General features: G+C 35.8%; 1 pseudogene; it reads right to left on the bottom strand.

The window, feature by feature from the left end:
• Positions 1–493: 493 nt before the first annotated feature.
• On the bottom strand, positions 494–959 carry LOC119048643 (sorting nexin-3-like; annotated as a pseudogene).
• Between the last annotated feature and the right edge of the window lie 14677 nt (positions 960–15636).

Raw genomic sequence — 15636 nt, forward strand, 5'->3', positions numbered from 1 at the left:
TCTCTTAACGTGTAGGATGCTTACAACCAATGGTGCAGTGTTCCCACACATAAATTAGGTCAAGTGACATCACATATTAAAAAGGGGGTGAGAGAAATATTCTAGTTTATCAGATTCAAGAAGCAAACATGACACAAAAACTGCAGATAAGACCCAGTCAGTAGCTTTAGTTAGGACATGAGGTTACACTGGAATAACAATTTTGTGAGGCTATAATGTATAGCACATTAAAACAGCAAGGAAAAGTCATTATGTGGAAAGGCTGGAGGAAGGGATTTTCACTAAAGCAAATTAATTTCATGTCAACTGCCCACACAAAACAAAGCAGAGCATGGGGTGTCAGTATACTAAAGGCATGATATTCTAGTTTCTGTGCAGCATGCTAGAAGTTAGAACCTCTTCACTGGTGCATCTGAATCATTAATAGTCGCAAAACGGTTCCTTTTCTCTTTGTTTTTGCCCCCTCTCACTTAATTTCAGGCCTGTCTTATTTTCATGGAGTGTAGCTTTTATCTATTATTTCATCCTGCAAAAACGTGAGAAGACAATATTCATTCTGTGCCAGAGGATGACCAGCGGTCTTGTTTATAAACTGCTCCAGCCCTTGCTTCCTTCCTTCAATAAAGTTGTCATCAACTATTCCATCATCTCCTCTAAAAGGAAGCTGACGCAAAAATGCTTTTCCAGGGAGGGGGGGAGTAGAACCTTGGTCTCTCTTTCTAATTCACTTTGCGGCCATTCAAAGTCTATTTTTTCTAACAGCAGATCCCTACAGCTTGAAAACAGGCCGATTTGTCTGGACTCTGATTTCACAGGTGGTGAAGCGGCGCCTCCCCCCACCCCATCACCTGAGGGTTGCTCACATCCATCTCAAGGAAGTTGCTGGGCAGCCCCTAGGCGTCTTTCAGGTTCTGCGGTTTGGTGATGAGCTACCTAGTGTCCCCCACCATCTCTGCCATTTCACAGTTGCAGCCGCTGTCCCCCCCACCGTGGGTTCCCCCCTGCCTCCCCTGCCTCCCCCGCTTTCCACAGAAGCTCCCCCAGACTCCATAGGTTAATGTTCTTCATCACTTTTGGAATATTCTTGGCAATTATCTTTTCCAGTACTGCTTCTATCCCATTCCTTCTCCTCTTTTTCTGAGACTCTAATTACAAATATATTGGATGTATAAAATAAATAAATTAGATGTATTTTAAATTATATATCTGAGAATTCCAATACTTGGATCTTTTCTGTGTCTCTATCTGTTAGCTGTTTTTCTATCATAGTTTCCAGCCAATGATGACTTTTTATTTATAGTTATTTTTGACTGCATTCTAGGTTTTATATTTGAAATATTGCAGAGATAATTGAAGCTTTGAATGTTTTTGTAGCTTTATTGAGATACAATTCACATAATGTACAATTCGCACATTTAAAATGTGTAATTCAGTGGGTTTTTTTGTAAATTCACATCGTTTATGAAGCCATCAGCAAATCAGAAGTGTTACCAAATGTCATGCTTACTTCTCTTGGTTTCTTTTACTGGATCTTAGTCCTACAAATTCTAATTACTTGGTAGCTTTTTAATGTCTTTGAAACTTTTTAACAACAACTTGCTCATTTTTTTTTACTTTCTCAGAAACTACCTTGATCATTGCTGGAATTGAACCCTTCTCTTATTATCCAATTTTATACTATCACCTTTTCACTTTTTACAGCTATATTTCCATAGCTTTTCTGTCAATAAGAGTCTTGTCACCAACATCCTGAAATTAATGTGCTTTGACCCCGGTTTCCAGAAGTACAGGAAAGCACAGTTCCCACCCTCACCACACAGCCACAGAATATTGATTATAAAAATAGGGAAGTGATCCTGGCTTATCCACTAACTAGAGTTTCTATTTCTTCTTCCAGAAGACATAATCCTCCTGATGAAAGGTAGAATTTTTGTTCCAATTCTAGTGTTTTTCCGCATGTTCTTGATCCCTTGATATTTCCATAATTACTACAGAATAAGTTTGCATGTTGGTGGTGGCAGGGCAATGCTGCTTATCTCTTAACTTTTGAAAATACATTATCTATAATTATATAATACAGTCTCTAATTGCATCACAGATAATGGTATAAGTTGTCCAATGGCATTAGTTATGTATCAATAATCTGTTGTTTTAGTCTGTTATTTATTTCACAAGCTTATCACCTTTTACTCAGTTTAATTAGTCTCAAGGCTCAGCACTTTGTTACATTAGTTTGTCTGTTTTGAAACTAACAAAAATACTAGTCACCGAATGTGGTACTGTCACCATTTAATTCAGAGGGTAACCACTGAAGCCTAGCATTAGGAGTTTTTTCAATAGCCGTGCCTATAATAATATTAGGTTAAACCATATGATGCTGATAACATTCAATCACTTTTATCTATAAAATAAGTAATTTTATAAGGTTTACCCTAACATCAATATACTAGGTTAAACCTAATATAAGTAAGGAAATGTCATTTGAACATTATCAAAGCCAGACTAACAAAGCTTCCAATCACGAATTTTCAATTCACAAGAGGTTTTTTCTTGCTAGACTTTGTAACAAATTTTTGTGGCATAAATCCCTTTTTTTGCTGAAATCTTGAATAGAGCTTTATTTGAATACGATTTGTGGTGGTTGACTTTAGGACTGTTTTCACATTTTAGTGCCAAAGTCTTCCCATTCAGCCTCCTTCACACATTTTTGAATGAGCTCTCTAGTATCAAGTTAGGGAAAAAAACCAGTTGAAACTAAAAACTGAGATAAAGTGATGGCTGAACAGTCAAACATAAATGGCAAAGATTCTTCAACTAAAATACATGGACTTTCTAAGAGTATCTCAGGGAAGAAGCAATTGCTAACAAGAATTTGTCTTTTCCTTCAATGATAATTAAAAATTCAAACCAGCAAATTAAAAGGGGATGAGAGGTTGCAATGAACAGAGAAATGTCATCCTTCTGACAGTCAGAAAGAGGACCAAAAAAACTATCATGAGCAGAGCTAAGGATGCAAAATAGTTCATGCCATTAATGGAAGCACAAATTTCCTTAAGGTTAATCCATAGTGAATAGGTTAGTTTTTATATCAAAGAACAATGATTGGTATTCATAATGATGGCTTCCTGCTAAACTTAAATTGCAGTGAAACATGTAAATTATATTCATAAGGCTATACAGAAAGAAGTAGAGTTTGTATGGTAATTCCTCTTTTTTATGGGGTATACATTCTCAGAACCCCAGGGGATGCCTGAAACCATGAATGGTATTGAACCCTGTGTATATAATGTTTTTTTATACATACATATCTATAATAAAGTTTACTTTATAAATTAGGCATAGACCTGGCTAGTGTAGCTCAGTGGATTTAGCGTGGGCCTGCGAACCAGAGGATCGTGGTTCGATTCCCAGTCAGGGCACATTCCTGGGTTGCAGGCCAGTTTCTGGCAGGGGACACACCGAGAGACAAACATACACTGATATTTCTCTCCCTCTCTCCTTCCCTTTCCCTCTAAAGATAAATAAGAAAATTTTTTAATTAGGCATAGAAAAAGATGAACAACAAAAACATTAAAATAAAACAATGAAACAGGTACTGTAATTAAAGTTATATGAATGTGATTACGTCTCAAAATTCCTGAGTTCTTAGCACACACTATGGCTGTAACTGTTGCCGTTTGAGGTGCGACAACAAAACTGGCACAAATTTCTTTTTTCTTCTTCACAATTTTACAAATAGAAGATTTATTCTTACCGTGGATCTTTGCCAACCTCAGCGTATGATATTTTTCTTTCCTTATTAAGTTGGGAAGCTACATTTTTACTTAAAGGAAGCACCCTGTAGTTTTTCTTTGGCATATTCAAATTGCCAACTTCACTACTCTCGTGCTTTGGGGCCATTATTAAGTAAAATAAGGGCAACCTGAACACAAACGCTGAGATACCTCGACGGTGGATCTGATAACTGAGATGGCTGGTAAGTGACTAGTGGGTGGGTAGGTAGCGTATGCAGCGTGGATATACTGGGCACGGGCATGATTTACATCCCTGGCAGGACAAAGTGTGATGAAGCAAAATGGTGCGAAACTTTTTTTTCCTAAGAGTGCGTGCTCTGGAGTCAGACAGAACTGAATTTATTTTCAGATCTGCCACTTAACATTTTGCACCTTAGGGCAAGTTTTTAAAACTCCCTAGAGCTTCCATTTTCCCATTTGTATCTGATAACCAAACTCTCCCAGTTGATGCAAATAATCCTTATAAAATGCTTATTACATTGGCTAGAACGTTATTCTTAAATACTAATAATTATTATTATAAATGTATTTTCAGAGGATATTAAAGCATCTTTGGAAATTTCATTTTAGTAATTGGGTAGTATTTCATCAAGTGACCATATTATATTTTGCTTAATCATTTTTAGTTATATCTAGGTGACTATTCAGGAGGTTATATCTTTTTTTATTCTTGAGACTGATAGGAAAATATTAAATATTATCTGTCTTCAATTTGAATATGTATCAGTATATTCTTTTATAAAATGGAATATGGCAAATAATCTCAACACATTTATTTGGATGTCAGCAAAGTAAACACGTATCAAAATAGCATTGGAGGGCAACGGTGCTGAAACGGCAGCACATTGTATAGGAAAGAATTATGGTCAAAAGAACATGTTTCTGGTTTGTGTTTTTCAGGTGCATCTGTTTCTTCTTATATTTGGCTGTATACAGTTGTTGTATTTATAAGTATTCTACTTATTCTTGGTGTTATTCTGAGAGAGAAAAAGTAAGTTGTATCACTGCTTGGCTGTAATAAAGAACTAAAAGAAGATGCTGCTGAATTTGAAGCTGAAACCTATAGAGCTTGTCCTGTAGCATCAACTGATCAGGCAAATTCATGTCAAGATCTCCTTCTGAACGCATCACAAGAATATGCACAGATTTTGCAGAAAAAATATATGATCTGAAATATAAATAGTACTTTAGGTATTGGACTGCTTACATAATATTTTACTTATTTTCCACTAAACCCCTTGATATGTGAAATCTTTACTAAAGAAAAATATTTTGGGATCATAAAAAAAACCATAATAGAGAGGTAGGTAAAATATGGCTACTTTTAAAGCTAAAAAAAGTAAAGCATTCCAAGGGTTCTAGCAAAATTTGTCATGGAAAGAATCATCACTGAACACTTTTTTCCATGTGCTTCGTAATTCTTGCAGTCAAAGATTTATCCTTGTTTGATGATATCCTAACTGGGATTGTTGTAAGGGTCAGCTGTTAGCAATCATTTATGCTTATGGCAAATTGAGTTTAAGATTCTTTCTTGAGGGCAGATTTTTGACAGGAGAGAGCATATGGCCTTTGGACAATTGGTGGGGTACTGGGTTGTGAAAAAGGCTTGAGATAAAGCTGCCCAAAAAAGGCCACATAAAAATGAAAGTGGTGTTACCTTACAGGACTAATACAATAAATTATCATTTACTCAACAAATACTTCTGGAGTGCCTACAGATTGTTATACATTGTTCTCAGTGTGGGAGCCAGTGACAGTTAAAACAGACAGGTTCTTCACCTTCTGAAATGTACATCTCAGTGGGGAGAGATAGTCAATGACAAGATACAAACAAATAAACCCCAAGAAAGTATTGAGTAAGTGATAAGGACTATTTAGAAAATACGGTAAAATGGTATTATTGAAAAACAAACAAACAAAAAAGAAGGTTTGATTGAAGTTTCTTGATGAAAAGTGTTCCAGACAAAAAGGGAAGTATTAGTGTAGAGCCCAAGGTGGGAATGAATGCAGTATGTTTCTCCCCCGGCAAAAAAAAGGACAATGTCAATGTGGCTAAAACAATGACAGAAAAATAGAGATCAGGGCCAGAGCAGGTAAGGCCCAATGACTTGGAAATACTATCTGCAATATCAACCCCCTGAAGTATTTAAGATAAAGGAGTACAATGATCAAACTTATACATTAATAAGATCTCTCTAGCAGGAATGTGGACAAAGTTTCTTGGATGTCAAGAATGAAAAGGAGCAGGTTTTTAAAGAGGTGATTGCTGTGGTCAAGATGGGAATCAATAGTGGTCTGGAGCAGAATGGTAGCAGTGGCAACTGAGGGATCAGGGATATGTTTGTGATGACAAGATTTGCTGATGAATAAGATGTGCAAAGAGAGCAAAAGAGAAAAATTATCCTGATGATTCTAAACTTTTTGCCATGGATAGAGGAACCTTTTACAAATATGAAAAAAGTTGAAGGAAGAACAAACTTTGGTGAGAGGATCAAGAGTTCTGTTTTGAACTTGTTAATATTTAAATGACTATTTGACATTCAAGGAAATAAATCAATTTTCTATATATATGAATCTGAAAGTTGCAGAGCGGATAAGGACAAGGATCAATTTGGGAGTTAGAGAGGGTATCTTCTCTATAGGAAAAATCATAAGTTAGGACTTCCACTATTATAGAGTAGAAATAACATGCAAGTTCTCTATTCGTGTATCTATATGCTGAACTAAGTATTGAAAAGATATTTTGATCAATCTCAATAGAATTTGAATCTGAATCTCCGACTTCTTTATTCATAGCAGTAATAATGTGCTACAATGTACTGCACTGGTCAGAAGGGGGAGTGTTTGGGTTGTATTCATCAATGTCATTGTGTCTCTAGGTGGGAGAGTGCACAACCCGCCGAGACATCCTGACATGAAGACCCTTTATCAGCTTCACAGGTCATTGGCATGTGTGTTGATTGTTGTCATTGTGTATAATTCACATTTAAGAATTAACCTTCCACATTAAATCATCCATTTGGCAGGAGCAATTACCATTTTAAAAATAAATGGAAACAAATATTTGTTTACATAATCCAGTTTCATGAACTTGTCATTTTAAATGAAGTGATACTAATGTTAATGTCTTTGAATGTTTCTATTAATTCTCTGAATCGGGAACCCTCCCACCATCACCAAATCAATGGCTGCTTTGGTTTGTAGGGTTTTTTTCCTAATTATTAGTATGAGTATGTCTTCATATATTCGTTAGCCTTTGGGTTTTTCCTTCTATGAAGTTCTTCTGTATATCTCCATGTGATATTTGGTTGGTCTATATTTTCAGAAATTTTTTATACCCTAGTTTCTTTACATGATATTAATAGATCTTGATTATTTCTCCCTATATAGCATTGCTCTATGAAATTTCTCAATTACATAAGTAAAAATAACAGAAGTCTTTAGTGCTTTAGTGTTGTTAAATCCATCAGTTTTTCACCTAATAGTATGAGGTCTTATTTAAGAAGTCCTCATCTACCTTTGTTCCCAAAAGTATAATCATATTTGTTAACTTAATATTTTTCTGTTTCATATGTAGGTCGTTAGACCTTTGTACATAATGAAGAATTGATATGTAGTGTTAAATATCATATAATGTGCCAGATTTCCTAACACCAACTACTATGAAGTTTGTTCTTTACTTAATGATGGGCTCTATTTTCAGCTCTTGAAGGTGCAACTTTTATTTCATTATTTACTTTTTTTGTTTCTTCATAATTGCATATATTTTTTATTACTATGGTCTTTTGTTATGTGTCAAAATGTGTTAAGGAGAGATTCCTCTGGTTTGGAGTTTTTTATTTTTTGTAACATCAATTCAGAGATGTACACAAATGTACGCATTAAATAAATTTAAGTTCCTAAAAATTACAGCTGAAAATTTTTATTGTATTTCTTCCAGTGTCATTTATTCTCTTTATATCACTCTCCCTCACTCCCTGCAATCACTATACTGCAGTACATGTCTGTGAGTCCTTTTTCCTTTCTGCTCAATCCTTTACCTACTAAATTCACTCATAGCTATCTTCCTACTCTCTATCCACAAGTCTGTCTCTATTTTGCTTGTTATTTCAGTTTGTTCATTAGATTCCACATATGAGTGAAATCATATGGCATTTTTCTTCCTCCAACTGGCTTATTTCACTTAGCGCAATATTCTTCAGGTCCACGCATATTCTTGCAGCATAAATTTTCTACTTTTATATGGCTGAGTAATATTCCATTGTGTAAATATTCCATAATTGTTAGATTGGTTGGGATATCCAAGTGTCCCTCCAGTCATGGACACTTGGGCTGCATCTATTTCTTAGTGACTGTAAATAACACTGCCATGAACACAGAGGTGCTTATGTTCTTTGGAATTAATGTTTTGGGTTTCTTTGGATATATGCATATTCCCAGAAGCAGGATCACTGGGTCAAAAGGCAGATCCATTTTTAATTTTTTGAGGTATCCCCATACTACTTTCCACAGTGGCTGCACCAGTCTGCATTCCCAGCAACAGTGCAGAAGGGTTCCCCCTTCTCCACAACCTGGCCAGCACTTGCTGTTTATTGATTTCTTGGTGATAGTCATTCTGACTGGTGTGAGGTGATAGCTCATTATGGTTTTAATTTTCATTTCTTTGATGATTAGTGATGTTGAGCATCTTTTCATATGTGTATTGCCCATCTGTATGTCCTCTTTGGAAAATTATCTATTCAGATCCTTTGCCCATTTTTTAAGTGGATTGTATTTTTTGATGTTGAGTTTTATAAGTTCTTTATAAATTTTGGATATTAACCCTCTATCAGATGTATCAGCAAATATGGTCTCCAATTCCATGGGTTGTCTTTTTATTTTGTTCATGGATCCCTTTGTTGTGCAAAAACTTTTGGTCACATCAATAGATGCAGAAAAAGCATTTGATAAGATCCAGCACTTTTTATGATAAAAACTCTCAGCAAAATGGGAATAGAGAAAACATTCCTAAATGTAATAGAGACCATATATGACAAATCCACTGCCAGTATCATGCTCAATGGGCTACAACTGTAAGTGCTCCCCTTAAGATCAGGAATAAGATGGGGATATCCGGGTTTCACCTCTCTTATTCAGTATAGAACTAGAAGTCCTAGCCATAGCATTCACACAAGAAGAAGACATAAAGGCATCCAAATTAAAAAGTAAGAAGTAAAACTGTCTTTATTTGCAGATGGCATGATACTGTACCTAGAGAACCCGGAAGATTCCACCAGGAAACTACTAGAACTAATAAATTAATTCAGTAAAGTAGCAAGATACAAAATTAATATCCAGAAATCGATTGCATTTTTATATGCCAATAATTAACTATGAGAAAGAGAAATTAAAGAAAAACACAATCCCACTCATGATTGCTTCCAAAAGAATAAAATACCTAGGAATATACCTGAGCAAGGATGTAAAAGATCTGTACTCCAAAAATTATGACCCTGAAAAAAGAAATAGAAGAAGATACAAATAAGTGGAAATACCTAGAAATGAACTGGCCATGGATGTAAAAGACTCATATTCAGAAAAATGTAAGACACTGAAAAAACAAATAGAAGAAGATACAAAGCAGTGCAAGTATACACCGTGCTCATGGAGAGGAAGAATTAACATCACTGAAATGGCCATACTACCCAAAGCTACAGGCTCCATGCAATCCTTATCAAGATTCCAGAGATGTATTTCACAGAACTAGAACAAATATTTCAAAAATTTATACGGAACCACAAAAGACCCCATATGGCAATAGCAACAACCCTGAGAATAAAGAACAAAGTTGGAGGAATCACACTACCTAATATCAAACTATACTATCAGGCCATAGTGATCAGAACAGCATGGTCCTGGCATAAAACAGACACATGGAACAATGGGACAGAATAGAGAACCCAGAAATAAACCCACACCTTTATAGTCAATTAATATTTGGCAGAGGGAGCAAGCACATACAATGGGCTAAAGATAATTTATTCAATAAATTGTGTTGGGAAAATCAGACAGACAAGGCCAAAAAAGAAAAAGAAAAAGAAACTAGACCACCTTCTTACACCACACACAGGGATAAAGTCAGATGGATTAAAGACTTAAATGTCTAACCATAAAAATCCTAGAAGAAAACACAGGCACTAAAACCTCTAACATTGCTTCTAGCAATATTTTATTTGATGTATCTCCTCAAGCAAGGAAAAAAAAAACAAATGGGACCACATCAAACTGCTAAAGTGTTGAGTAGTCTTACAAATTCATAGATTAAAGACTTCCGCCAAGATGGAGGTATAGGTGGATGTGCCTGCCTTCTCACACAACCAAGTTTAGGGACAACTAAATATTAGCATCAGAAAACACAACCAGAACACGGAAAATTGAACTTTTCGGAAGTCCGTTAACAACAAATTCTTCAGCCCGACCGGTAAGGGGCGAAACCGGCGTCTCGTGAGGGGTTGCACAGGAGGACTCCGGTAGGACGGACCCAGGCGCAGAATCCAGACGCACGGGTTCCAAACGCAGGATTGGACCTAGTGAGCGACCGAGCAACCCACCAGGTGAGCGACTGCAGAGGAGACAGTGGGGAGGCGGTGCTGCGTGTTGACTGCGGTCGCCTATCTGCGCGCGAGTGGACAGGCGAGGGAGTGGGCGGTTGGACCGGGCCGCAGCGGGTAGAGGGTGCCGCCATTTCCCCGCTCTGACCACGCCTCCACATACAGCGTCACAACCCAGCGACCTGGGAGTCCAAGGCGCCGCTTCTCCCACTTAAAGGGCCAGAACAGACCCAAAATGTCGCAGGAAGACCTCAAAGCCCCAGAGATAAATCTAAGCCACGAAGAAATAGCAAAACTCTCAGACGCACAGTTTAAAACACTGGTCATCAGGATCCTCACAGATCTGGTTGATTATAGCCACAAATTAGAGAAACATATGAAGGCTAAACTAAGGGAAATTAATGGAATTCCACAGGAAACCCATAGCGATGAAAAGGAAACTGGGACTCAAATCAATGGAGTGGACCAGAAGAAAGCAAATAATGGCCAAACAGAAAAGAGTCAAGGAGCAAGAATTCAAAGAAATGAGGAGAGTCTTAGGAACCTCCAGGACATCTTTAAACGCTCCAATATCCGAATTGTAGGGGTACCAGAAGGGGGAAAGGCACAACCACCAGTGGAAAACTTATTTGAACAAATAATAAAAGAAAATTTCCCCAATCTGGCAAAGGAAATAGACTCCCAAGAAATCCAAGAAGCTCAGAGAGTACCAAAAAAGTTGGACTCAAGAAGAAACACACCAAGGCACATCATAATTACATTAGCCAAAATTAAAATGAAGGAGAGAATCCTAGAAGCAGCAAGAGCTAAGGGGACAATCACCTACAAAGGAGCCCCCATCAGACTGTCAGCAGATTTCTCAAAAGAGACCTTAGAGGCAAGAAGGGGCTGGAAAGGGGTATTCCAAGTCATGAAATCCAAAGACCTACATCCAAGACTGATCTATCCAGCAAAACTTTCATTTATAATGGAAGGACAAATAAGGTGCTTCTCAGATAAGATCAAATTCAAGGAGTTCATCATCACCAAGCCCTTATTATATGAAATGTTAAAGGGACTTATCTAAGAAAAAGAAGTTAAAGAAACATGAACACTGAAAGAACAACAAGCTCACAGTTATTAACAGCCACACCTAAAACGAAAGCAAACTAAAAGGACAGCTAGATCAGGAGTGGAAACATAGAAAAGAAGATCTCAAGGAGGGTTAGCAACAGGGGAGTGGGAGGAGGAGATGGGGGGAGAAGGTACAGGAAATAAGTAGCATAGACAGTAGATAGAAAATAGATGGGGGGGGCAAGAATAGCATGGGAAATATAGAACCTAAAGGACTTGAGACACATGGACATAAACTAAAGGGGGGTAATGGTGGGGAGGGGGCAGGGTGGAGGGGAATGAAGGGGGGAATAGAACAACTGTAACAGCATAATCAATTTAAAAAAATAAATTAAAAAAAATTCATAGATTAATTTAATTAGAAGAGTATTGATATCTTTTCAGAGTAATTTGCTCCACCCATATATATGTTCTCTATTTAGTCAAGTCTTTCTGAATGTCATTTAGGAAAGTTTTAAAATATTCTTTGTGTAGGTTTTATATAATGTTTACAAAGTTAAGTCCTTAATAATTTCAATTTGCTTCATATGGACTTTTCTTTTGTTAATAAAAATTTCCAGCCAGTTACTAATGGTTTAGGGAGAGGTTTGAATTTTGTAAGTTAACCTGTATTTGGAAACTTTGCTAAACTCTATTAATTCAGAGTTCTTCTGTTGATCGAATAGTTTTCCATGTGAATGAACATCTCTGTCTTGCACATAATGACATTTTTTGCTCCTTTCCAATTTTTATACCTTTTTAAAATATAAAATATCAACAACAAGTTATATTTGTCTTATTTCTGAACTCACAGACCATGTCTAAAATACTTCTCAGTATAGTATTTGGCTAATTATGCACATTATCAAGTTTAGAAACTATTTTATTATTTATATTTCCTATTGGTTTATCATATTTAGGTTTTTGAACTTAAATAATTTTTGTACTTATTGAGATATATGAATTTTCTATAGCGATCCACTAATAAGATAAATTAGATTGGCAGATTTTCTAATGTCAACCATTCCAGAAAACTTATTTATAAGTTAAACAGAAATATAATTATTTTTTAAATTATTTTTCCTGGCTTGAAATAAAGATTTTCAATAAAGTTTTTGAAATTAACACTAGCCACAAAGAAAGAGTTTACTCATTTAATATTCCTCCTTTTAGAAACATGTATAAGATAGAGATTTCTATTCCTTAACAGCCATCTGGGTCTATGGGTTTTTTGGCAAGGAACTCTTTAAAATGTAAATTAGTTGCCTTCAAATTTACCGACTTTCCAACTGAAAATTTTTTATGCTGATTTTTATAATTTTATTTTTAATTAAAATTTTATTATTTTATTATGGTAAACATTTTACATGAGATCTACCCTCTTAATAGACTTTTGGGCATAAAATATAGTGTTATAGATTATAAATACAATATTGCACAGCAGATCTAGAAGGTACTCATGCTGCCTAACTTATGCTTATTTATCAATAACTCCTCATTCCTCTCTCCCCAGCTTCTGGCAACAACCATTGAACTGCTTGGTTGTATGAATTTTAGATACCTTACATAAGTGGAATCATGCATCATTTTACTTTCTGTGGCTAGTTCATTTCACTTAGCGTGATGCCCTTGAAGTTCATCCAAGCTGTCACATTTTGCAGTTATCTTCTTTTCAAGGCTGAGTAGTGTTCTAGTGTATGCATATACTGCATTTTTTTAATCCATTTTGCAGATGGATGGTTACTTTGGCTATTGTGCATAGTTCTGCAATAAACATGGGAGTGCTACTATTTCTTTGAGGTCCTGATTTCAATTCTTTTGACTAAACACCCAAAAGTCAGATTAGATCCTATATAATTCTAAATTTAATTTTTTGAGAAATTTTCATACCATTTCCCAAAGTTTCTGTACCATTTTGCATTCCCACAAATAATGAGCAAGGATTCCAATTTCTTCACATCCTCACAAACACTTGTCTTTTGTGTGTGTATGTGTGTGTGTGTTTATAATAGACGTTCTGTCATGTGTCAGGTGATATTTTATTGCAATATTGATTTAAACTCCCCTAATAGTTAGTAAAATTGAGTTCCTTTATACACCTGTTCAAATCCTTATCCTATTTTTTAGTTCCTAGCTTTCTTTTTTGGCGATTTAGTGTAGGAATTCTTTATATATTTTGAAGATAAATAAAATTGACAAACCATTAGCTAGAGTAGGGAAAAAAAGAGAAGACCCAAATAAACGAAAGAAAAATGAAAGAAAAGACATTAGGACTGATAGTATGGAAGTAGAAACAATCATGAGAGACTACTATGACAATTATATGCCAACAAACTGGACACCCTAGAAGAAATGGATAAATTCCTAGAAACATAGAACCTACTAACACTAAATCATGAAAAAGTAGAAAGTCTGGGTATCTATCCATTGAAACCCAAAACACCAATTCAAAAGAAAATTTGCATCCCTATGTTCATTGCAACATTATTTACAATCGCCAACATATGGGAGCAGCCCAAATGACCATCAATAGTCAAGTGGGTAAAAACATGGTGCTACATGTATACATATTACTTGACTAGGAGAAGAATGAAGTCTCACCATTTGTGATAGTGTGGTTGGACCTACTAGGTTTTATGCTAAGTGAAGTAAGTCAGACAACAAAAGACAAATGCCATATGATTTCACTTATATCTGGAATTTAAAGAACAAAATAAATGAACAAACCAGATAGAAACAGACTCATAGATCCATAGAACAGTTTGATGGTTGCCAGAATGGAGGGGGTTGAGAGACTGGGTGAAAGAGGTGAAGGGATTAAGAAGTACAAATTGCCAGTTACAAAATAGTCACAGGAATGTAAAATACAGCATAAGGAACATAGACAATAATATCATAACAACTATGTATGGTGCCAGGGGGGTAATAGATATATAGAGGGGATCATTTCATAAGGTTTATAAATGTATAACTGCTATGCTGTACACCTGAAACTAATATGACATTCAAAGTCAACTGTCACTGAAAATGAAAAAAAAAAAAAGAAAATATACCCATGTAGCCATATTTATAAAAGACAAAGTGGAATTCAATATTTTTCCCCCCAACACTTAAAAAAATTATTCATGGTCTCCTTGATCAAAAATTAACTCATGGTCTCCTTGAGTTAATTTGAACTGCCTCGTGTACAGAACTGCCTTGCAACCCTCAATGTCACTTTGGTTCTTTTTCTTTTTTGTCAAATCTCCCTTTTCATTCTTGAAGCTTTTAGATTTTTCTTTTTGATTATCTTAATTCAATCTTTTAGATTTTATTATGTCTGTAAGTTGGCTTTCTGTTAAGTATCCTGTTTGACACTCCATGAGTCTTTTACTCCTTTTAATATGTATATTTAATGTTTCTGATTTTCTGAAAATATTTAGTCATGGTCTTATTATTTACATCCTCCAGATTCACTGCCCAATGGGTCTTAAGTAAAAGCTCTTTCCCAGCACCTTGTCAGAGGATGGTCATAGGAAAACATAAAAAACTTTAGATGAACATTTTATTGATCTGCTCTTTTTTTTCTCTTTTTCTTTTCCTTTTCTTTTTTTAAGAGCCAAGAACTTTGGGACTTGTTAAAAATAAAAAGAATCCTCATCATTGATGCAAATGGAAGGAAATTCCTCACAGTAAAGAACGAAGAAAATCACGGAGAAATGAAAGGAGGGCTTATTACAGGATTTATTGCTTGAATATATACTTTGATCCAGGGTAAAAATAAATGTACATTTTTTGAAAAAATGTTTACTGGTTAAAATTTCTTCAAAACATTTTTCATTTTTATAGGCAAATTTGGAGAGGTCGAGTAATATTTTTCCAAAATCTTGATTTCCTGCAGGAGTGAACACTGCAAACTGCCATTCCCCCAAATGCTAAGGCAGTTAATTCATGTCTCTCCCCTTCCTCCATGTTCTTTCTCTCTTTTAAAAATTAAAATGGACCAAATTGCGTTCTTTTAACACTAAAATTGCAAATGTTATGAAGATGAGAAAGGGTGATTGATAGAGGCTTGGCCAGCTCCACTGAACCCCCTGCCCCTGTCTCCTCTGCGCGTTTCTGTGAAGCCCGAGGTGGGGGCGGGGAGAGGAGTGAGGCGGGGGCAGGGAAGAAGAGGTGGG

Source organism: Artibeus jamaicensis, unplaced genomic scaffold, assembly GCF_021234435.1.
Source record: "Artibeus jamaicensis isolate MK-2021 breed Jamaican fruit bat unplaced genomic scaffold, CSHL_Jam_final contig_3126, whole genome shotgun sequence".
NCBI lineage: Eukaryota > Metazoa > Chordata > Mammalia > Chiroptera > Phyllostomidae > Artibeus > Artibeus jamaicensis.